Consider the following 23,034-nt stretch of genomic DNA (forward strand, 5'->3'; position numbering starts at 1 on the left):
GAGGACCGGCAAAGCCGAGCTGCTACCATTGCCCGGAACCAGTGACCGGAACCAGAGGTAGCTGGCAATCCGGAAGGGAAGGCGACCGGAAACACACCTGTGCTTTGCCCGGAAGCTGACCCATCCTGTCCCCCACCGTACGCAACCGCCTGAGCGGAAGCGTAGGCAGGAAACGGATTGCCGTTACCACCAACGACCGGAACTCCCGTAGGATGCGAACCGGAAGTCGATGGTAACAATGTGAAAGTGCCACGACCCCTCGAAAGGAATCCTGTGGCCGGAAATCCCTTTGCCTAAGCAGTAGAACCCATGTACGAGGAGCCGGACGTATCGGCCCCAGCGCCATGGGTGGGAAAACCGTCGAGACAAACAACACGCTCGTGTGCTGAGTGCCCCGAACTTCCAAAATTCTACCCCGGAACCGGCGGACCGGAACCAGCGGTAGCTGGCAATCCGGAAGGGAAGGCGACCGGAACACACCTGTGCTTTACCCGGAAGCTGACCCAACCTGTCCCCCACCGTCCGCAACCGCCTGAGCGGAAGCGTAGGCAGGAAACGGATTGCCGTTACCACCAACGACCGGAACTCCCGTAGGATGCGAACCGGAAGTCGATGGTAACAATGTGAAAGTGCCACGACCCCTCGAAAGGAATCCTGTGGCCGGAAATCCCTTTGCCTAAGCAGTAGAACCCATGTTACGAGGAGCCGGACGTAACGGCCCCAGCGCCATGGGTGGGAAAACCGTCGCGACAAACTGCACGCTCGTGTGCTGAATGCCCCGAACTTTCACAAGTGTACGTACCTCGTCGGCAGAACCCGACGGTTGAGGGAAAGCCACATCTGCAGAGAACACGGCAGCTGACTGCGTAAACCCTGACAGCGTCAGCAGAGTCGCCGACACCAGGCGGAACGCCGCGAAGACGGCACACCAAGCCTTCCCTGACCTACTGACCAAAGCAAAGTAGGCAATAACACAACAAGAGGGTCGAACGACCCGTAACGATTCTATGCTAACCTGGTCGCAAAACACTCGACCAGATAAACGCCATAAAAGAGTGTAATAAAATTAGCTAGCTAAAGATGATCCATACGGAAAATCAACGGCTAAAGCAAAGTAAGACGAACTGCTCGACAGGAAACAAAGTCCCTGCCCTGCACTCAAGTCCGCCATGTTGACGACTAGAACTCCGTGAAGACGGAGACATGTAGTAAACAACAGAACACCAACGCGCAAAAGTCGGTACAGGTAAAGACAAAAATAATCTGTAAAAGATAAGTCATAAGACCTAAGCTTACACGACAGAACGAACTGCCCAGCAGGTAACAATGTCACCTGCCCGACAGCGCTATCGCTAAATTCCGCCATGTTGAAACTACAACTCCGTGAACGGAGAAAGAGCTTTAACATAAAACACGAAACCAAAGCGGCACAGGCTCACAGAGCCTGTAAGGAGTAAGTCACTGGACTTAAGCTAAACAACAGAACAAACTGCTCAGCAGGGAAACGAAAGTCGCCTGCCTGGCAGCACTACAGTAAAGTCGCCGTGTTAAAAGTACAACTCCGTAAGACAGAGCGCAAAATACAACGCCATTTACGAACAAATGCAAATGGCGGCATAAGCTATAACGAGAAAGCGTTACGGATAAGTCACTAGACTAAGCTTGAACAACAAAATAACTGCTCGGCGGGAAAACGAAAGTCACCTGCCTGGCAGCACTACAGACTACAGTAATGTCGCCTTGTTAAAAGTACAACTCCGTGAGACGGAGCACAAAGTACAACACCATTTACCAACAAATGCAAATGGCGGCACAAGCTATAACAAGCAAACGTTACAGATAAGTCACTAGACTAAGCTTGAACAACAAAATAACTGCTCGGCGGGAGAGACAAAACCTGTCTGAGTGAGCAACTGCTCTCTCCCGCCATAGTGAAAACCAAAACAAACCCCGTGAAACGGAGAAAGACATTTTCACCAGAGAACAGTTACAATAAACAAACGTTGTAAACAAGAAAGATCTCACCAACAGCTTAGCAAGATGAACCAGGGTCAAAAGGTCGTCCTCACAGGAGACCCAAGGCTGAAAAGCCTAGCAAGTACCAACACGTCTGTACAGCACAGTGTTGAAGAAGGGAATGCGTATACCGGCGATATGTGCCGCGCATGCGCGGGCGGCCGGTGAGGAGAGGTAACTACCAGGGCCTTGTTGTCAAGGTTTTGTTTTGATTTGGGGGTTACCTCCCCCTGTTTCCAGGGTTAGTACTTCAATGTCTTACGCATCAAACTGAAGTTAATGCTATTTATGTGAGTTGGAGTAAGAATATGTGATTTAATTCATTTTTAAGCTTCCGAGCTGAAATGCAATCCCATATTCTGGACCGAGTCAAAGAATGTTTGACCAAAGTTTCCATCAATTTGCTTAAAAAAATTAGGTCACCAGTCAATTTTTGCAAAAAAGCCAGATATGACGGTATCAAAGACATTAACGAAACTAATGAAGAAGAATAAACACGTATCAAGAGGAACTCATATGTATAGTTTCACAGTGTTGTTGCCAGCCAAAGAAGACAATAGGTCATTTGGACCTCCCTAAAAAAAACCAATAGGTCCAAATGTCCTGGCTTTAAAAAAACAATAGGTCCAAATTGTACCGCCATACCTTTGATACATGCAATGCAAAATAACTTACAGTCCGGAGTTAAATCTATCTTTTTACGCAAAAATGACAATAAAGCCATTGAACAATGATAACACTTTATTATCTGATTCTCACAGAAATTAGCGTATTTGCTGACTTGCAACTTTTAGCAACTTTTTTGGGGCAACATTTTCAGGCTATTCGCGTTTTTCCCTATCCTTCTTATTCTGAACCTGTCCTTTGGCATTGCTTTGATGTCGCTTCCTAGTTTTAATTGTTCATAAACTTTGCGAGGAGAAAGAGCCTGACATTCCTGGCCTACCCTTTCCAATACTGTGCCCGGTGTGCGAATGTAGGTATCCTGCCTGATCTTCGCATTACCATGCCGTAGTATTATATTGATGCTGTTTGCGCTGTTTTCGGTAAATAGGTACACCGGCTGGATCGGGTATTTCCGTAACGCAGCCTCGAGTGTCAATGACGACAAACACGGACTCGGCACTGAGTGTATTTTCACTCGTAGCGAACATGAGCATTTCAATCGGGGTTTGTTTTCCGACTTTGCAACTCCCATTCCATTCATTCCAGACCTTGTCCGCCTTGTACGAATATGTATCGGTCAGTTGACCACCAAAACGTAAAAACTATCGGTCCATCGACCGGACAAGGCTAGGTCCAATGCGTCAAATCAGAAAGGAATGCGTCAGAGACCGAAGACCGAGGCCTGGCAACAACACTGTTTCATAATCATCTGTTCCGTATTTTTCCAGTACAGTAGAACTGGAAAATTTTTAAGTAAATTTTCATTTGATTAATATACTTACCCAATTCTCATGAATGCATTGACTTCAGTATCACATGCTAGATGTCGAAAAAAACCACTCAAATTACCTGCCCTTAGAAGGGTGGTAACCAAGCTAAAAGAGACGCCATAGCCGTTGCTATGGCCTGACCTTGCTCAGTTACCCATAACACCCTGCGCACCACGTGAGCACCAGCATCCGTAATAATCATTCGAGACTATTCAAACACCCCAAGGAAATAAGATAGCGGGGATGGATGGGAGGGTATTAACTATGAGAATTGGGTAAGTATATTAATCAAATGAAAATTTACTTAATTTTCCATTAAATTACATATTCTTACTCCAATTCTCATGAATGCAGATTCCTCCAAAAGGCGGAGGGAACTTACTTATGTCCTTGAAAGAACCTGCCCTGCAGCAACTAAAGCCGGCAATGAACTGGAGCCGTCTAGCCGAGTGCAGGAGATATCCCGAAGATAAAAACTGATGAACACATCATCTGATCTCCAGTAGGCCGTTTGCAAAACGTCGCCTAAGCGACCCGAACGCAACACGGCAATAGAGGAAGCCCATGCTCTGGACTCATGGACCCGAGCTGATGACAGAGGGAGGACTGAACGCGCCCCCTTCTTTTGAGCGAGCCACCACTCATATGCTTGTCGAATGAGAGTCGCCACCCCTCTTGTGAGGGTCAATTTTGAAACATCTTTATCGTATTTAGTGTTCAACGAAATGAACAAGAGTTTCTGACTTTTAGCTTTAATCAACTGAGTGCGAGAGAGGTAAGATTTCAAGGCTCTAACCGGACAGTTGGCTAAATCAGGATCATCCGGAGCAAGAATAGTCCCAAGAGGGGGGACTTGAATCCAAAATTTTAATAATAAATTTTCATTTAATTAATATACTTACCCAACTCACATATAGCAATTAACTCTAGTTCAGTGCTGGTAACGCTGTACGCATTCCCCTTGGTAACAAGGGAGACCACCCTAAAAAAGAGTGATCCATCCCATAATATCAGACCGATGTCCGGTCCAACATCCGTATGCGTGCGCATACGCCGCCATTTGTATCATTCGAACGAAGCCCAACTCACTACTTTTTTAGAACCCAATACCACCACAGCGGGGAGGCGGGAGGGTTTAAACGATGTGAGTTGGGTAAGTATATTAATTAAATGAAAATTTATTATTAAAATTTTGGATTAAATTACATATTATTACCCAACTCACATATAGCAGATTGCTACTATAGGTGGTGGGTACTTACCAAAAACTAGGCATGCAGGACTTGTCCCGCCGCTACCATGGCAGGCAGCGCGGAGCTCCCATCCTGTCTTACAGAAGCGACGTCTCTGAGGTAATAATTGACGAAGATGTCCACAGAGCGCCAGTACGCAGCTTCCAGTACCTCGGCTAGCTTGCCGGACCGAAGAACTGCCACTGAGGATGCCCAGGCTCTCGCCTCATGGGTTCTAGCCGCGGTGAGAGGCAACACTGCCCTAACATCACCCGACTGCACTTGCCACCAGGCATATGCTCGTTTGATCAGAGTGGAGATCCATTTGGCCAGAGTCACCTTAGCTAAATCCTTACACCTAGCCGTGTTTAAAGATATGAAAAGAAGCTTTTGACTTTCTGACCTAACAGGCCGAGTTCGAGACAGGTAACATCGGAGAGCTCTCACAGGACAATTTGCAATATCGGGATCTCCAGGAGCCAAAATCTTGCTCAAGGGTGGAATGCGCAAGATTGGAGAAAGCTGGCCAGGTTTCTGGTTTTTCGCGAGAAAGCCGGGAACAAATTTGAGAGAAATGGAACCATCCTTCTCGAACGCAATATCCTTGTCTAAACCCGACAAAGAGTGCACCTCACTACCTCTCCTCGAAGTAGAGAGAAGCGTTAAAAACACAGTCTTACGCGTCAAATCGGCCAAACTGGCTGACAAAAGAGGCTCGAACTCATCCGAGGCTAAGAAACGTAAGACCAGGAACAAATCCCATGCAGGGAGAAGCGATTTTGAACGAGCTGCTAAAAGGGCAGCCCCCTTAATAACACTAGCGATAACCCCTCCGAGCGAAATTTTGTGGCCTAATTGCGCGAGGGTCGAAGAGATCGCCGACCTCCGGACCCTAATAGAAGAGGGAGAAGCCCCCTGATCAGCCAACCAAGACAGATGGTTGGCTACATGAATGGACCTAGGTGAAAGAGGTTTAACCCCGTTAAGCGCGCACCACCTAGACCAAGAGGCCCAGTGCGATGAATAAACCGAAGACGTCGATTTTCTATGTGCATGTCCAACGAATCTCAGAGTAGGGGAAGAGGCCCCTGCCCTACGCAAAGCGCTTCGGACAGAATCCACGCGTGAAGGGCCAGGATCTGTGGGTTCTCGTGCTGAACGCCTGACCGAGGCTGCACGAGATCTCCTCTTTTCAGGGCGAGAGGGATCGGGGGCCGAACTGCTAGACGCAGTAGGTCGGGAAACCAGTGCTGGCTTGGCCACAGAGGAGCGACCAGAACCAGCGCTGGTTTCTCTAAGTCCGCTTTCCTGAGGACTTTGCCTAAGAGGCAGAACGGAGGGAAAGCATACGCCGGAAGATCTGACCAATCCACTTCCAGAGCATTCACCTTCCAGGCCAGAGGATCCGGGAAGGGGGACACAAAGAGAGGAAGTCTCGCCGAAAACCTCGTCGCAAAGAGATCTATCTTGGGCTTGTCGATCTGCGACCAAAGCCGCTGCAAAGACTGGTGTGTGAGAGTCCACTCTGAATGAACAATCCTGTCCCCTCTGCTCAAAGTGTCTGCAAGGACGTTCAGACTGCCCTTCAAGTACACTGCTGACAACAGAATGTGCTGGGCGTGACACCACTTGAGAATGCGACATGCAATGTCGGAAAGACTGTGAGACCGAGTCCCCCCCTGCTTGTTCACATACGACGCCACAGACATGTTGTCGGTGTGAAGACGTACATGACTGCCCTCCAGGAAAGGCTTGAACGCTAGAAGCGCCAGGGAAACGGCCTCCAACTCCAGTACATTGATATGTAGGGAGGCCTGAGAGCAATCCCAAACTCCCGAAACCATGTGCTCGTCCAGATGAGCACCCCACCCCGTCAGAGATGCGTCCGTAAACAACTCTCTCTCCGGCGGTGGACGAACAATGGGAACACCCCGGAACAAATCCGGAAGAAGCCAAACACCTGTGGTCTGCTGAAACCAAGTTCCCAGAGCGATCGGAACACTCCAGTCCTGGGATGTCTGATCCCACCTTGACTGCAGGGAGGCCTGAAAAGGCCTCTTGTGAACCCTGCCCAACGGAATGAGGGAAGCCATGGATTCCATCTGACCCAGAACCGAAGTCAGAACCCTTGCACTGGCGTGATTCTCTCCGTAGAGAGACCGAATCAGGCCCTGAAGCTTGTCGATCCGCCTTTGAGACGGACGGACAGACCACCGAAGTGTGTCGAATTCCATGCCCAGGTAAGTAAACGTCTGGGATGGTTCCAACTCGGATTTTGTCAGGTTGACAGAGAAACCCAGCTGTGCCGCCCGGCTCAGCACCCTGTGCGTATGAGCCTCGCAAAGCCCCCTGTTCTGGTGAAGGATTAACCAATCGTCCAGGTATGCTCTGAGACGGATGCCTTCCTGTCTCACAAGAGCGCAAAGCTGCCTGACCACAATCGTGAAAATCCACGGAGCTAAAGACAGGCCGAACGGCAGAGCCCTGAACTGGTAAGCTTTGCCGCCCCAAGGGAAGCGAAGCCACTTCCTGTCCGCGACATGTATGAGGACGTGAAAGTAAGCGTCTGTAAGATCGATCGACGTTGCCCAATCTCCCGGCCGTAAGGCCTCCCGAACCGAAGTTGGAGTTTCCATGGTAAACTTGATTACTCTCAGAAACTTGTTCAAAGGAGAAAGATCTAACACCGGCCTCCACGCCCCCGAGGCTTTCGGCACTACGAAAAGTCTGCCGTAAAACCCCGGGGACCGCGCGTCCAAGACCTCCTCTATAGCTCCCTTGAGCAGCAGAGCCGAGACCTCCTCCTGGACCGCGTTCCGTGCCACCAAATCCTTTGGCGCCCTGCAGGGCGAGATTATCCTGACCAGGGGAGCCTTCTGCCCTGACCAGAGAAGCCGGAACCCCGAACACACTATCCCCGTGACCCACTTGCTGGCCACCAGTTGCAGCCAGGAAGAAAGGGCCCTGGACGGGCCGCCCGCTACAACTAGCGCGGGGGCCACCGGGATGTGTTGTTCGGGGAAGTTTCATTGGGGGTGAGGCTTACGCCCCGACCCCCTGGAACCCCCGAAAGACTGACCCCTCTTAGGGTATGGAGCTCCACGCCCCCTACCCCTGGAGGAGAATGACTGCTTCTGGGCCTTCCCACCACCTGACGAAGACGTCTGAGGCTTAGCAGAAGAAAACGCCTGAGTCTGAGACTTGCCCTGAGGCTTCTGGAAGCCCTGTGAAGCCAGACGCGCGATCGCTACATCCCGCGCGTCCTGCGTCTCTTTCTGGAGTGCATCGAAAGACGCCTGCCCTAAGAGAGACCCCTCAGCAAAAGGGGAGACCTTCAGCCTCTCCACAGTCGCGGTGTCCCGAAATCTGGACCCCGTCAAGAAGGCTGACCTCCTTGAAAGAACTGCGTGAGTATACAGCCGGGCAGACAAAGCAACCTGTTCTCTAGTCACCTTGCCCAGAGTAGCCAGCAGTGTCGAAACATCTGTCGGCGACGCATCAAACCGAAATTCAAAAGGATCAAGAGATGTGGCAATCGATCTGGACAAAGATCTTTGCAGAGACTCCGACAAGGACGTGAGCTCCAGCAAAGACCTTCCAACTTCCTCCAAGGCTGAGAGAGAACCGTCAGTACATGGGACAACTCTATCCCTATTGTACCCATCTTCTCTCAAAGCAGCAAGTTCCGGCGTCACCGGAAGTGCCCCTGACGGCAGAGCAAAAGTGTCAATCAGACCCACAGGATAAGGGTTGAGCTTGAACTTCGGAACACCGGAAGCTGCTCGAGCCCCAGGTTGAGCCAGCCAAGAGACAACGTCTTCCGGAGCATCGCCGTGCTGAACCAACAACGGCACCGCCGGTTTGCGTTTACCACACAAGACGTTCGCCATTTCATAGGCAATAGTTGACGATTCCCGGAAGCGGAAGCGAGGCCGTTGCTCCTGTGCACTCCGGAAATCGTCAAAAGCAGACCGAGGTGGGTGAAGCTGAGCCTTGTCCTTCACCACCCCTTCCGGAAAGTATCTGAACGCCGTTTCCGCCGCCAGCGCCACTGCGGCTGACAGCTTCACGGGCAAATTCAGTTGGGAATCCTCTACCACTGAGGCATCCCCGTCTTCCGCCCTACCCTCCGACTCGAGATCAAGCTCGGAGCCAGGAGGCAGAACATCAGACAGTTTATCGTCGGCAGAACCGACCACTTCCTGCCCCCCGGGCGGAAGAGGACTAAAACGGTCCCCGATATTCTCATAAAGAGACGTACGGAGGCGCTCGTCCTTTCGCTGCTCATAAGAACTCTCACGGCCTCCAACGCACGAGAGAGCCCCCTGAGCTCGCACACCGGCAAGCGGTGTAGACATACCTTGTACTGGTGTCACATTCAGGAGAGACACCAACTTGGTACCCCCATCCTGCGAAGCATGGACATCCGCCCGAGTCACAGTCGCCGAAGGCTTAGCGGAAGTCGAAGCCGGAACTGCAGGAGACTGCCGTACCTGTGCTAAGGAGAGAACATCAGAAACACCCGACGGAAGCGCTCGTAATTCCTCCCTAGTGGAAGATAATTCCGACGCAAGTGTCGAAACTTGAGCGCTCAAAGTCAACAATAAAGACGCAACTTCAGTTGGCGCTAACCCAGGGCAGCCATCTGAAGTTGAAGCAGAAGCAGAAGCAGAAGAAGAAGAAGCTTTGCCCGAAACACCACTCTTGCCAGAACGTAAACAAGCCTGACCGGAAGTTAAACTGACGTCTGCTAACACGGGAGATTTAACAGAAGTTGAATCGGAAGAAACAGACGCGGATTTTCCTGCGCCCTTCTCTCTCCTCGAGCTTCGTTTAGGAGGCGAATCGTCAGGCACCTGCCTCGAACTCGGCTTCCTTTTCACGCTATCAACAAGCGCAGCCTCCGCCATAGCAAAATAACTCACGAAAAATTTCAAAGAAAAACAATTTCAGAAAAATTTCACAAGTACAAAACGAGCGACGAAAACGTCGCTAAAGTTATAACAAAACGGAAAGATCTCACCACACAGCTAGGTAAAGGTGAACAGATAGGCGACGACCAAGGGGAGATGCCAAAGCCAAGGACTATGGCGAAAAACTGCAAACAGCAGGAGCGTACATCAGAAGCGTCCTTCCCAGTTGAACCGCTGAGAGAGAATGATACAAATGGCGGCGTATGCATACGGATGTTGGACCGGACATCGGTCTGATATTATGGGATGGATCACTCTTTTTTAGGGTGGTCTCCCTTGTTACCAAGGGGAACGCGTACAGCGTTACCAGCACTGAACTAGAGTTAATTGCTATATGTGAGTTGGGTAATAATATGTAATTTAATCACCGGCGGAGATTGGCCTGGCTTTTGATTTTTCGCCAGAAAGCCAGGCCGAAAATGCAGTGACACCGAACCATCACGCTCAAACGCGATATCCTCTGGCAAACCCGAAAGGGCATGAATTTCACTGCCCCGACGAGCAGTGGCCAGAAGAAGAAGGAACACAGTCTTGCGCGTTAAACTAGTCAGGCTGGCCGCCTGCAAAGGCTCAAAAGCCGAAGACTGCAAATAATCTAAAACCAAAAACAAGTCCCAAGCAGGGACAGGGGTCCGTCTCTTCACCTCTTGGAGAGCGGCCCCTTTAATCACACTAGCGATCACTCCATTAACATTAATCGATCTGCCTATCTGCCTCAAAGTAGCAGATATAGCTGAACGCCGGACTCTCAACGCAGAGGCCGAGCTGCCCAGAGCAGACAACAAGTCGCGTAAGGCGAAAATACAATATTTAGTCAAGTAGCTGTCGAACTCACAGAATGAAACTGAACGCAATGCCATTTTACTCGTAGCATCGTCAGGCCACCGCTCATGGCAAAGGCAGTGAAATTGACAAGAAGAGCGGGGTAGTAGTTGCGCTAAGAAGGATAGCACGCTTTTCTGTACCTCTCTTTGTTTTAACTTTCTGAGCGTGTTTTTAATCCAAACATATCATATCTATATGTTTTTGGAATCAGGAACCGACAAGGAATAAGATGAAAGTGTTTTTAAATTGATTTCGACAATTTAATTTTGATAATAATTTTTATATATTTAATTTTCAGAGCTTGTTTTTAATCCGAATATAACATATTTATATGTTTTTGGAATCAGCAAATGATGGAGAATAAGATAAACGTAAATTTGGATCGTTTTATAAATTTTTATTTTTTTTTACAATTTTCCGATTTTTAATGACCAAAGTCATTAATTAATTTTTAACTTTTTCTCGACGGAGCGCTCATATATGAGCGTCGCTCGTGACTTCCGCAGCCAACGCGGCGCTCAGACTTGAGCGTTCGCATCGCTTCGTTCGGTTACGAGACGCTCAAGTCTGAGCGTTACTACTTTGAAAAAATCGTGAGACGAAACCACTTCGGTCTAGGGGAAACAATTCATATCATTGTGTTCCGGAACCATTTCTCTTTCAACTTAGTTACTTCCCTTGAATGAACGTTTCCGAAGTTTGCCGAATGATGCCTTGGAACAAAGAAAGTTGGACTCGGTAAATTCCGTCCGTCACATTTGGAAATCATGGCGGAGAGACGGAGAAGAAATCGCGTTGTGCCTTTCGAAGAAGTTCTAGAACAGTGCTTACAGAGTGGTTCCGAAGACGAGGGAGATGAAGATGGGTGGGAAGAAGACGAAAGAGAAGATGAGAACGATTTGATGAACGATGTGGCTCCAGAAAACAACCAAGAAGACGAAGAAGTTGGTGACTCTGACTTCGAAAACGAAGAGGAACGGAACGCGGAACACGAGATGGAGGTGGGAGATGAGCAAGAAGATCGTCAAATTGACGACCTTTACGATGCTGACACTGACATTGACGAATCTTCAGATGAAGAAGAAGATATCTGGTGCCAAAACCTGCGTGGTTTTCCCCGAATTCCAACATTTACTGGTGAGTTTTGTTGTTTTTTTCTCTCTCCACTCTCACTACCATTTTCCACAGTCAGTGTCAAAGTTCCATCAGCTCAACTTTTTGATACTTGAAAAAAGAATAGTTTTGCCAAAGCTAAGAAAAAACACAAAATAAGTATCAAACAACTTATTACTTATTTCAACATTTGAAAGTAAAAGCAAACATTGTTTGCAAAGAAAAAAATTAATTGCATTTGAAAGTAAAAGCAAACATTGTTTGCAAAGAAAAAAATTTCCCCAGTGTGTTCATATTTTTCTTCTTATTTTGTTTACAGGTGTGCCAGGACTGCACATTGACATGGATGATGACTCGCGGCCCATCGACTTCTATCGGCTGTTCATGGACGACGACATACTGCGCCACATCATGGAGGAGACCAACCGCTACGCAACATCCTGCATCGCAGACAAGCGCCAGCAGGGGCCACTGGAACCCCGGTCCATCTTTGCAACATGGAAGCCGGTGACAGTCGGAGATGTGAAGAATTTTATTTCCATCTGTCTGCACATGGGGCTTGTGCACAAGCCTCAGATTGCTGACTATTGGTCTGTCCACCCTGGGACACACACTTCGTATGCGTCTCAACTCATGCCACGAGAGCAATTCTCTGCAATACTGGCGTTTCTCCACCTCGTCGACAACACCCAGTACGTTCCGTTTGGAGACGAAGATCATGATCCGATCTTCAAACTGCGGCCGTTCCTGCGCCATCTGCAGCAGAAATTTCAGGAAGTGTACACACCCACGCAGCAGGTGTGCGTGGATGAGGCGATGTGTCCCTTCAAGGGGCGCTCCCGGTTTCGCGTGTACATGAAAGACAAACCAACAAAATGGGGTTTAAAATTTTAAGAGTGCTGTGAGAGCGAGAGCGGGTATGTTCACCAGATTGAAATGTTCTGCGCAGACCGCAGAGTGAGCAACCGGCCCTACGACGTGACAATGAGAATGGTGCAGCCCCTCCTCAACAAGGGGTATCAAGTGTTCATAGACAATTACTACTGTGAACCGAAGATCTGTGCTGACCTGGCAGCCCAGGGGACTATGGTTTGCGGCACAGTGCGCAAAAACAGGGTGACAATGCCTCGCGACCTCCCTGAGCTGCGACGAGGTGAGATTGCTTTCCGCCGCAAAGGACGTGTTGTGGTCTGCAAATGGAAAGACAAAAAGGATGTTTTTGTGTGTTCCACAATGCACAAGCCTGAGCTGGAGATGGTGCAGTGCCGCTACGAGCGGAAAGAAAAACCCTTAGCTGTCATCAGCTATATCGCAAACATGTCCGGAGTGGACAACAGCGATCAGCTGATCGCATACTTTCCAATGAGGCGGAAGTCCATCAAGTGGTGGAAGAAGCCATTCTTCCATCTCCTCACCCTCTGCACCATCCAGGCGATGATTCTCCTCAACAAACATCGCCGGGCCAGGGGACTGAGGAAGGTGCCACTTGATAGGATGATCAAGTCCCTGTTGTTGGATCTTCCGGTCTACGAGGTGGCCCCTCCTGCAGCAGCCAACGACGGCCCGAGGCTCCCCAACTTCCGCCTACAAGGTCGGCATTTCCCTGCCGTCATCCCTGCCAGCGACAGTGTGCCAAAGCCTCGCAGGAACTGCAAGGTCTGCTACGACAAGCAGCGTGCTGCTGGTGTTGCTGCGGGCACAATGAAGAACAAGCGTCAGCAGACGCACTTCATGTGCATTTTGTGTGACGTCCCCCTGTGTCCTGCCCCTTGCTTCGAGGACTACCACACCAAAAAATCATATGTGTAGAAAACTAGAACCTGTGTGGAAAGTGTAGGAGACCGTGTAGAACCAGTGTGGAAAGTGTAGGAGACTGTGAATAATGTGACACTGACAGTGATTTTTTTTCTGAATCAAAAAGTGCTTCATTTTTGTGTGTGTGTGTGTGTTACTGCTTATAAACACACTACTCTTCATTTTATATTCAGTTATAATTATTTTCTTCTGGAGGGAAAAAACTGACAAGGAGTGAAGAAGACCATGAGTTACAGTGGTGTGAAGACAGTGCAGCTAGTGGAGAGAAAAAAAGGAACAGTTTCAGAACTCAGGATTTATGTTTAGTAATGGTGATGTAATGCTGACATGTTTAGGTGTGTTTTGTGTGGATGTGTGGTGATTTCTGAATATGTGTGGGCATCTCAAGTTTCAAGGAACAAAAAGGTATGTCAAGAAAGTTTTATTTATCTCTTTTTACTTCTTTTTTACTTCAAAGCAAACACTGAAACAGTGTCGGTGTTCTCAAAATGTGTTGATTTTTTTCCCAATTTGGGTGTGTTTTTTACATTGTTCGGGTTAGTGCTTGTTATCACAGATCTGTATAAAAGTATTTTTCCTTAAAAGTTCTTGAATTGAAGTTTGTTATGGTACCAAACATGATTAATTTTGTTGATATTGAAGGGTAGTAAAAAAAATCTGAAAAGTGCCCAAAATGCTACGTGTGCAAGGGTTGTTAGTGCAAATTCTGACTGCGTGACTGAGGAGAGCTTGGCTGAAACTGACTACGGGTGGAAAGAGTTAAGCCACCAAGCTGAAATGCAATACCGAAGTCCGGGCTTCGTCGAAGATTACTTGACCAAAATTTGAACCAATTTGGTTGAAAAATGAGGGCGTGACAGTGCCGCCTCAACTTTCACGAAAAGCCGGATATGACGTCATCAAAGACATTTATCAAAAAAATGAAAAAAACGTTCGGGGATTTCATACCCAGGAACTCTCATGTCAAATTTCATAAAGATCGGTCCAGTAGTTTAGTCTGAATCGCTCTACACACACACACACACGCACATACACCACGACCCTCGTTTCGATTCCCCCTCGATGTTAAAATATTTAGTCAAAACTTGACTAAATATAAAAAGAGAGATGATTCGCAACCTGTAGAGAGCGAGGAGCCAAAGCGTTGACCCCAGACTCTCTACACCACCTGGCCCAGGCAGACCAATGACAAGCATAGACAGACGCAGTGGAGGACCTATGCGCCTTATGGACTAAATCCAGCGTCAAGTCTAAAGCGCCAGATTTACGTAATTCCGACCTTACAATCCCCAGACGTGTAGGCACAGGGCCTGCGGGTCTTTGTGTGGAATGCCTGTTCTTGGTTGAACGAGCTCTCCCCGCACTAGGTTTAGAGGAATCGGGACCCCTTTTGCCAACAACAGCAGATCTGGAAATCAGTGCTGGGAAGGCCACAAGGGGGCTACAAGCAGAAGATCCGGACGTTCCAGCTCGGCTTTCCGCACCACTCTGCTGAGCAGAGGAAAGGGGGGAAACGCGTAGGCCTGAAGGCCTACCCACGAGATCTCCAATGCATTGCTTCTCCAAGCCTCCGTGTCCGGAAAGGGGGACACGAAAATGGGAAAGTTTCCTGGAGAACCTCGTCGCGAAAAGATCGATCATAGGCTTTTCCACCTGAGCCCACAGGCGCTGGAGAGCCCCGTGCGTGATGGTCCATTCCGTGTGCAACACCTGAGAGGACCTGCTGAGTGCGTCCGCCAGTGCATTGAGCCTGCCCGGGAGAAACTCCGCTGAGATTATGATCTGGTGTGAGTGGCACCAGACCAGAATCTCGCATGCTCTGTCTGAAAGGGAAAAGGACCGAGCTCCTCCCTGTTTGTTGACGTAGGCAGCGACAGTGGTATTGTCGGTGTGCAACCTGACATGTCTGCCCACCACCAGAGGGAGAAAGGCACGCAAACTGAGGGCAACTGCCTCCAACTCCAGGAGATTGATATGCCAAAGGAGCTGAGACTGAGTCCAAAGCCCCGAGGCCGTCTGACCCCCGATGTGAGCCCCCCATCCGGCCATAGACGCATCCATAAAGAGGTCTAAGTCCGGAGGGGGCAGAGCAATGGGAACGCCCTGAGATATCCAATCCAAATCCAGCCACCGACAAGTCGCGTGACTGAACCAACCCTGAACGGGGACACTCTTGTCCCAGTCCTGAGAAGCCGGCTCCCAAAGAACCCTGAGAGCGGACTGAAACGGCCTCTTGTACACTCTCCCTAAGGGAACCAGTGTTGCCATAGATTCCATTTGACCCAGAATCGAGGTAAGAACCCTCACAGAAGGCTGCTGACTGTTCGCCACAGCCAAGATGAGAGCATGAAGTTTCTGAATTCTCTCCTGCGTAGGACGAACCATCCAAGAGACAGTGTCGAACGCCATACTGAGGTAAACGAACCTCTGAGAAGGAGTCAACTCGGACTTCGCTTGGTTTACGGAGAATCCCAGGACCAGAGCCTGGTTCAACACAACCTGAGTGTGCAAGTGGCACGCTGATTGACTCTGATTCAAGATCAACCAGTCGTCGAGGTACGTCCGCAGGCGTATACCTCTTTGCCTGATCAGCGCGGCCAACTGCCTGATCACCATCGTGAACACCCACGGTGCCACCCGAAGGGCAGAGCCCTGAACTGAAAGATCCGATGACCCCAGCGGAAACGGAGCCACTTTCTGTCTATTTGATGCATAAGGATGTGAAAGTAGGTGTCCGTTAAATCCACCGAGGTCACCCAATCTCCCCGACGAAGAGACTCCCTGACCGAAGCCGGGGTTTCCATTCGAAACTTGATCTTCCGAAGAAACTTGTTTAACAACGAAAGATCGAGGACCAGCCTCCAGCGGCCTGAAGCCTTGGGCACTACGAAAAGCCGTCCGTAGAACCCGGGAGAGGCAAGATCCACAATCTCCTCTATAGCCTTCTTGGCCAAAAGAGAACTGATCTCTGTCTCTATGACAGTACTGGCCTCTTGACTGGCTGGAAAACGAAAGGGAGGAGGAACCCTGGTCAAGGGAGCCTTTTCCCCCTCCCACAACAGCCGGAATCCCGATCGCACCACCCGCAAAATCCATTGGCTGTGCACTAACGCCTGCCAAACGGATATAGCCCTGGTGGGGCCCCCTGCCACCACAAGAGTGGGGGGAACAAGGGTGATGTGATCGGGAGCGCCTCATTGGGGGGAGGGCTTTCGCGCCCCCCCCCCTCCCCTTCCCGAACGAGGGTTTCTTAGGATAAGGAGCACCCTTAGCTGGTGCCGCCTTATCCCCCTGTTCTTTAGGGCGAGAGGAGCTGTGCTGCTTCTTGTTCCTGAAAGGCTGAGAAGACTGAGATTTCTTTGGGATTTTAAAAGAAAATCCCACAAGATGCCTGTCTTTAGCCTCCTGAACTTCCTGCTGCCTTGCGTCCAAGGCTACTCTACCAAGAAGAGAGCCCTCAACGAAAGGAGAGGAAGCCTGCTTGAGAGAGAAGCAAATCACGCCGAGAAAAGACAGCATGGGCATACAGCTTCGCTGATATGCTCATCCTCTCAGAATTCACCATCCCCAACGCCGCAAGCAGTGTGGAGATGTCACTGGCCGAGGCATCTTCCCTGAGCCTAAAAGGCTCCAAAGAGCCAGCAACAGCTCGTGTAAGAGCCCGAAGCAAAGCCTCAGCCATAGAAGCCAACTCGAGATCAATCCGACCCATCTCCTTCAGAGAGGAGACAGAAGAATCAGAAAACGAAATTCCCTCCTTAGCAGAAGGTTGTTTTGGCAACAAAGCAAGCAACTCAGGCGGAATCGGCAAAGTCGCCCTCGGCAAAGCAAAAGTCTGAACAAAGTTCCTTGACTTCCCACTCCAGTCCAACTTTTTCTGCACTAACGGAGAAAAAGCAGTGGCCTGTGTGTTCGAAGCTAGCCATGGGCTAGCAGAAGAAGGCGCTGTATCATGAGCATGCAACAAAGGAAAAGGAGTTGGCAAAAGCCCACTCCCCTGAGGGGCCGGCCGAGCCAACAGTTGCGACATGTGATAAGCGACGGCAGGTGATTCCACAAACCGAAACGATTGTGAATTCTCCTGCGAAGGCCGAAAATCATCTGCAGCGGAAGGGGGGGAGAGAGACACCCTGGCCTGAATCCACCACCCCCTCCGGAAAGTAACGAGCCGCCACAGAAGCCGCTCTTTTCATGGCTTGTCTAAACCCAGTAGGCAAGACTACAAACTCCTCTTCTTCCTCAGTAGAATCAGAGTCTCCACCATCCAAAGTGTCACCACACAAAGGAGGGGAGACAGAAGAATCAAAAGCGTGACCCGATCCCGCTTGCCAACCACCATCACCCCCCTGCCCCACAGGGGAAGAAGAGTAGACAGCAGGCACAGAGACCCGCCTAAAAGGCGGGGGGAGGGGGCCGGCAAACAAAGCAGCGCCATGCCCATTGTTAGCCGACCGCTGTGCGGGAGCTTGGCCCCAGCCGTCAAAACCGGTTTGGCCAGCTTGAGCTACCCCGCACCCCGCATGGGGGGGGGGGGGGGGGGGGGAGTTGGCTCGTCGCTGCAGCAAACGACCCCTGAGAGGGGTAAGACGGAGTGTGAGGCGTGACCGTAAAAGGCCGCCCCCACCCATCAACCTGCTGTAGTCCTGTAGCCCCACCACCCCGACTGGGGAGAGGGGCGGCTGCCAGCAGAGGACAATAGCGGTACTGACTGAGACGCCAGTCCAACAGCGGCCACCCGATCCTGCCCGTAGGGCGGGAAAGGGTGAGACGCTATACCAGCCCCCACCCAATCCCGCCCAGAGGGTGGAAAAGAGTGGGTAGCTGAAACAGCCCCCTGCCCCCAATGGGACAAGGTGGGACCAAGCCCAGGCTGCGACTTACCATGCCCCCCCTCTCCCTCTCCCAAAAGGTGAGAGGGCTGACTTCCCAACCCAGCAGTGCTAAAAGCAAGCTGAGAGGGAAGAGACAGAGAGGGAGCAGACCCCCTCTCCTTACGGAGAGAGTGTTCGAGAGCAACCGCCGCACTACCAGAGGCAGAGAGGGTTGAACCGAACTGGTCAGGTGCACCATGCAAGTGCGAAGAAGGAATGGCCACGCGGCCACCCCCACCATCAGTCGAAGTCACAGACGACGACAACCCCAGCCGAGCCAGGGAGGAAGGATCCCCTACCGCCGGAGGCAGCGGAGAGACCCCAGAACAATTCAGTCTTTAATGAGCCTAAGGCTGAAGGCCCCGGCTGATTACCCCCATCAGGGGAAGCGAGCTGTGAAAGAACTGAACCCGCCCTCGGAGGGATAGGAACATCAAAAGAAGTGCTGTTTGACGGATCTTCGACCCGCATAATAGGCAAATCAACGTTCTTAGGCTTACTCTTAGGTTTAGTTTTCTTAACCGGGCTAAGAGCCTTGTCACCTTCCAGTCTCGCGCCAAGTTTAGCTTTGTTGTCGGCCATTTTAAGACCGGCGAAAAACAGTCACCCAGAACGAAAAACTTCTGCGTGCCTGTTCAACAAAAAGCTATCAACCAAAGAAAAAAGGAAAGATCTCACCAAAAGGTAGATGGACAGGTAGCCCCACAAGAAACAGCTAGTCTCACGGACGAGCCGGCATGCGAAGGCCAAAAGTGAGTGACAAAAATCGACACGTCCACCGTGTGTTGTCGAAAGTCGAGAATGATTATTACGGATGCTGGCGCTCACGTGGTGCGCAGGGTGTTATGGGTAACTGAGCAAGGTCAGGCCATAGCAACGGCAATGGCGTCTCTTTTAGCTTGGTTACCACCCTTCTAAGGGCAGGTAATTTGAGTGTTTTTTTTCGACATCTAGCATGTGAGACTGAAGTCAATGCATTCATGAGAATTGGAGTAAGAATTTGTAATTTAATCCCCCTTAGCGACCCCCCTGTTTACGACCACCCCCTTTTTACGACCGATTTTGCTACCACGGATGCATTCTACTATATAATGAACCCCCAGTGAACGACTCACCCCAAAACGCGACTTACGACCGAGCTTTTGGGGATGAATTACGACTTTCGCGCATTTGTAGTCGAGGAGACGAAAACAATACATGGCGGCTCTTGCTCCTCGAACTATCGCGAGACGAAAAAAAAACTAAATCTCGCGCACGATAGAATCCGCGGCAACTTCGAGAAGACGCAAATCCTGTGTATCGTCAAGGATAATGACCCAAAACGCGACTTACGACCGAGCTTTTTGGGATAATTTACGACTTTTGCGCATATTTCGAGCAGACAAAAACACAACATGGCGGCTCTCGCTCCTCCAACTATCGCGAGAAGAAACAAGAAGAGCAAACGCTCGATCGAGTCACTTTCGCAGTTCTGAATATTATATGAGGCATCAGATGGACAGGAAGAAATTGCTATTCACAACACAATACAGATGTAAATAATTTGATGTAAAGAATAATCCTATAAAGTTTGAATCAAATCCGATGAATAGTTTCAGAGATATGATATTTCAATTTTTTTCCTTCAAGACATACCTGTGACCTTGAAAAAGGTCAAAGGTCACCAAAGCAGACGTCAAAGTGTAGAGGTCACTGGGAGTCACGTTCACATAAAATTTGAGCCCGGTCACTTTTATAGTTTCCGAGAAAAGCCCAACGTTAAGTTGTGTGTTGCCGAACAGAAAAGGCTAGTTATCTCCCTTGTTTTTCTGATAACGTTCGTAAAAGGCTACAGATGTAAATACTTTGATGTAAAGAATAATCCTACAAAGTTTCAATCACATCCGATGAACTTTGTCAAAGATATAAAATGTCTAATTTTTCCTTTGACGCTGACCTGTGACCTTGAAAAAGGTCAAAGGTCAACGAAACCATCGTTAAAGTGTAGAGGTCATTGGAGGTCACGACTAAACAAAATATGAGCCCGATCGCTTTGATAGTTTCCGAGAAAAGTCCAACGTTAAGGTGGTGTCTACGGACGGCCGGCCGGCCGGACGGCCGGCCGGACGGACGGCCGGCCGGCCGGCCGGCCGGACAGACTAACACTGACCGATTACATAGAGTCACTTTTTCTCAAGTGACTCAATAAAAACAAAATCTCGCGCGCGCGAGATCCTGATACATCCGGTTTTTTCTGCACGCTATCTTGTCACGACGACTGTCTTGTTGACAAACGAAGATTCGCGAAAGAAAAAGAAAAGCGCCGACTCTTGAGTAGAGAGCTAATAAAGATTAGTAATCGCTAATCGAGCGAAGTGGCAATCCGCAGCGACTTCCTTGGGAGTCGGGAATACGAAAATCCTGTGTGTCGTCAAGGATAATAAGGACTCGGTGTCATCTAGATGGTGAGAAGGATAGCGAAGCGAAAGTACGGAAAGAGAGGAGCCTGTACGAAGACCTCAACGATCGTGGTCAAGTTTAGCGATGCAAGGCGACGAATCATTCATATGAGCGGAAAGATGATTCGGGAGAAAAGTCGTTATGCTTTCTATCGAGTTAGGACATTCGGATTTTACTGGTTGCGCCACAATGTCAAATGTGCTTCACTTAGCGGGGAGCGAGCATTACGCCATGAGCAAATTTTCTTTGAAATTTGAGTTCAAGTTGTTCTGCTGTAATGTGTTTGTGTGTGTGTGTGTGTTTTGATATGACAGTAAACTGCAACTGTGTGTTTGTGTGTAAACATGACAGTACATACACTGCAACTAAATTCATGACCGACCGCCCAAAAACTCAAACCCCCCTTTTAAGACCCCCCCTTTTTACGACCTAATTTTCGAGGTTTTTCCAAAGTCGTAAACAGGGGGTTCTACTGTAAGTGCCCTACACAGACAAACCATCACTTTGTCTTGATTCCGAGACTATCGGAAAAAAAACTTAACTAAATGGAAAAAGAGAAGATCTTGCTGAGTGGGCCTGAGTAGGGAAAATACATGTCATTTACAATTCAATTTTGCTGGGCCAGAACCTACGAGAGCTGAGGTGATCTAATTGTCCAGGGAAAGAGGAGGATGGGTAGAAAGAGAGGTGCAGTGCTAGGCCTGGAGGCGTCAGATATGTAGAGGTTACATGCCGAGCTCGTCTCAGTGATTATCAAAAATAATGGTCGAAGTTTGCGGATCATAAAAAACGCGCTGGATTTGTATTCAGTTGGCCGCTGTCAGCGTGAGTTCGATCCCAGGTTCGGCGGAAATTTATTTCAGAGTCAACTTTGTGTGCAGACTCTCTTCGGTGTCCGAACCCTCCCCCCGTGTACACTACATTGGGTGTGCACATTAAAGATCCCACGATTGACAAAAGGGTCTTTCCTGGCAAAATTGCTTAGGCACAGTTAATAATTGTCTACCTATACCCGTGTGACTTGGAATAATAGGCCGCGAAAGGTAAATATGCGCCGAAATGGCTGCAATCTACTGGCCATATAAAATTTCATCTCACACGGCATCACTGCAGAGCGCCTAGAACTGTACCCACGGAATATGCGCGATATAAGCCTCATTGATGATTGATAAAAAATGCGAGCTTCAGCGAGCTTTTTCATGACCGCGAACTGAGACCATTATTTTTGATAATCACTGAGACGAGGTATGTAACCTCTTTATTCCTCCTTTCTTCAGTTATTCAAAGAAAAGAGGAGTTTTTGTGTGAAAGTTTGATCGAATCATATTCCCCCAACCAGTCTACCTGCGCAGGCGATCGATTAATGCACGGTTGTATAGTTCCGTGCAAATCATTCAATTCTGTTATACTTCTTGTCAGTTTCCATGTTTTGAACTAAAATCAAGTACACAGTTATGTTGTCATTCTGCTGTGGTGGTAAAGGCAGATAGTGTGTGTTCTGTTCATGTTTTGGTATCGCTCAGGAAATGTTCTTTGCTCGAATGTGACTAGCAGACGAAGTTTTACACCCGTGTTCTAACGTTAAAAACTGTATGAAGTTCAGTTTTTTTGTGCAAAATAGTGTATGAAACCGCTGCTAGTCTTTCGGATGAGACGAAAAACCGAGGTCCCTTCGTGTACACTACATTGGGGTGTGCACGTTAAAGATCCCACGATTGACAAAAGGGTCTTTCCTGGCAAAATTGTATAGGCATAGATAAAAATGTCCACCAAAATACCCGTGTGACTTGGAATAATAGGCCGTGAAAAGTAGGATATGCGCCGAAATGGCTGCGATCTGCTGGCCGATGTGAATGCGTGATGTATTGTGTAAAAAAAATTCCATCTCACACGGCATAAATAAATCCCTGCGCCTTGAATATGTGCGTGATATAAATTGCATAAAATAAAAAAAATAAATAAATAAAAAAAATTTAAAAAAAATAAATAAAAATCCCTGCGCTTAGAACTGTACCCACGGAATACGCGCGATATAAGCCTCATATTGATTGATTGATGTTCTTTAAGTTGATTAAATGTTTGCAATTGATTGCGTGTAATCTGTTTATAAAATGAAATATTGTTGAAAACTGACCATCGGATTGCAGTCTTGTCGATGCAGCCGAAATCTGGAAGGGGAACTACTCGTGTCGCTAGACAAAGTATGAGAGTTACTTTTCCTTGGAATCTTGCTAGCGATAAACGATTGTGCACAGCAGATCTGAATTCAGAAAACAACCAAACTCATGGATTTTATATTGAGATTCATGTGTTC

The 23,034-nt window shown here is 48.9% G+C and overlaps 1 protein-coding gene and 1 pseudogene across 3 annotated transcripts in view; one reads left to right on the forward strand and one right to left on the reverse strand.

Moving 5' to 3' along the window:
• LOC138949161 (G-protein-signaling modulator 2-like) overlaps positions 1 to 23,034 on the reverse strand; it is a 165,386-nt gene that overhangs the window by 69,197 nt on the left and 73,155 nt on the right. The window lies entirely within an intron of this gene.
• On the forward strand, positions 10,444 to 13,799 carry LOC138949160 (piggyBac transposable element-derived protein 4-like; annotated as a pseudogene).

The sequence above is a fragment of the Littorina saxatilis genome, linkage group LG15 (genome assembly GCF_037325665.1).
Source record: "Littorina saxatilis isolate snail1 linkage group LG15, US_GU_Lsax_2.0, whole genome shotgun sequence".
NCBI classification, from domain to species: Eukaryota; Metazoa; Mollusca; class Gastropoda; order Littorinimorpha; family Littorinidae; genus Littorina; species Littorina saxatilis.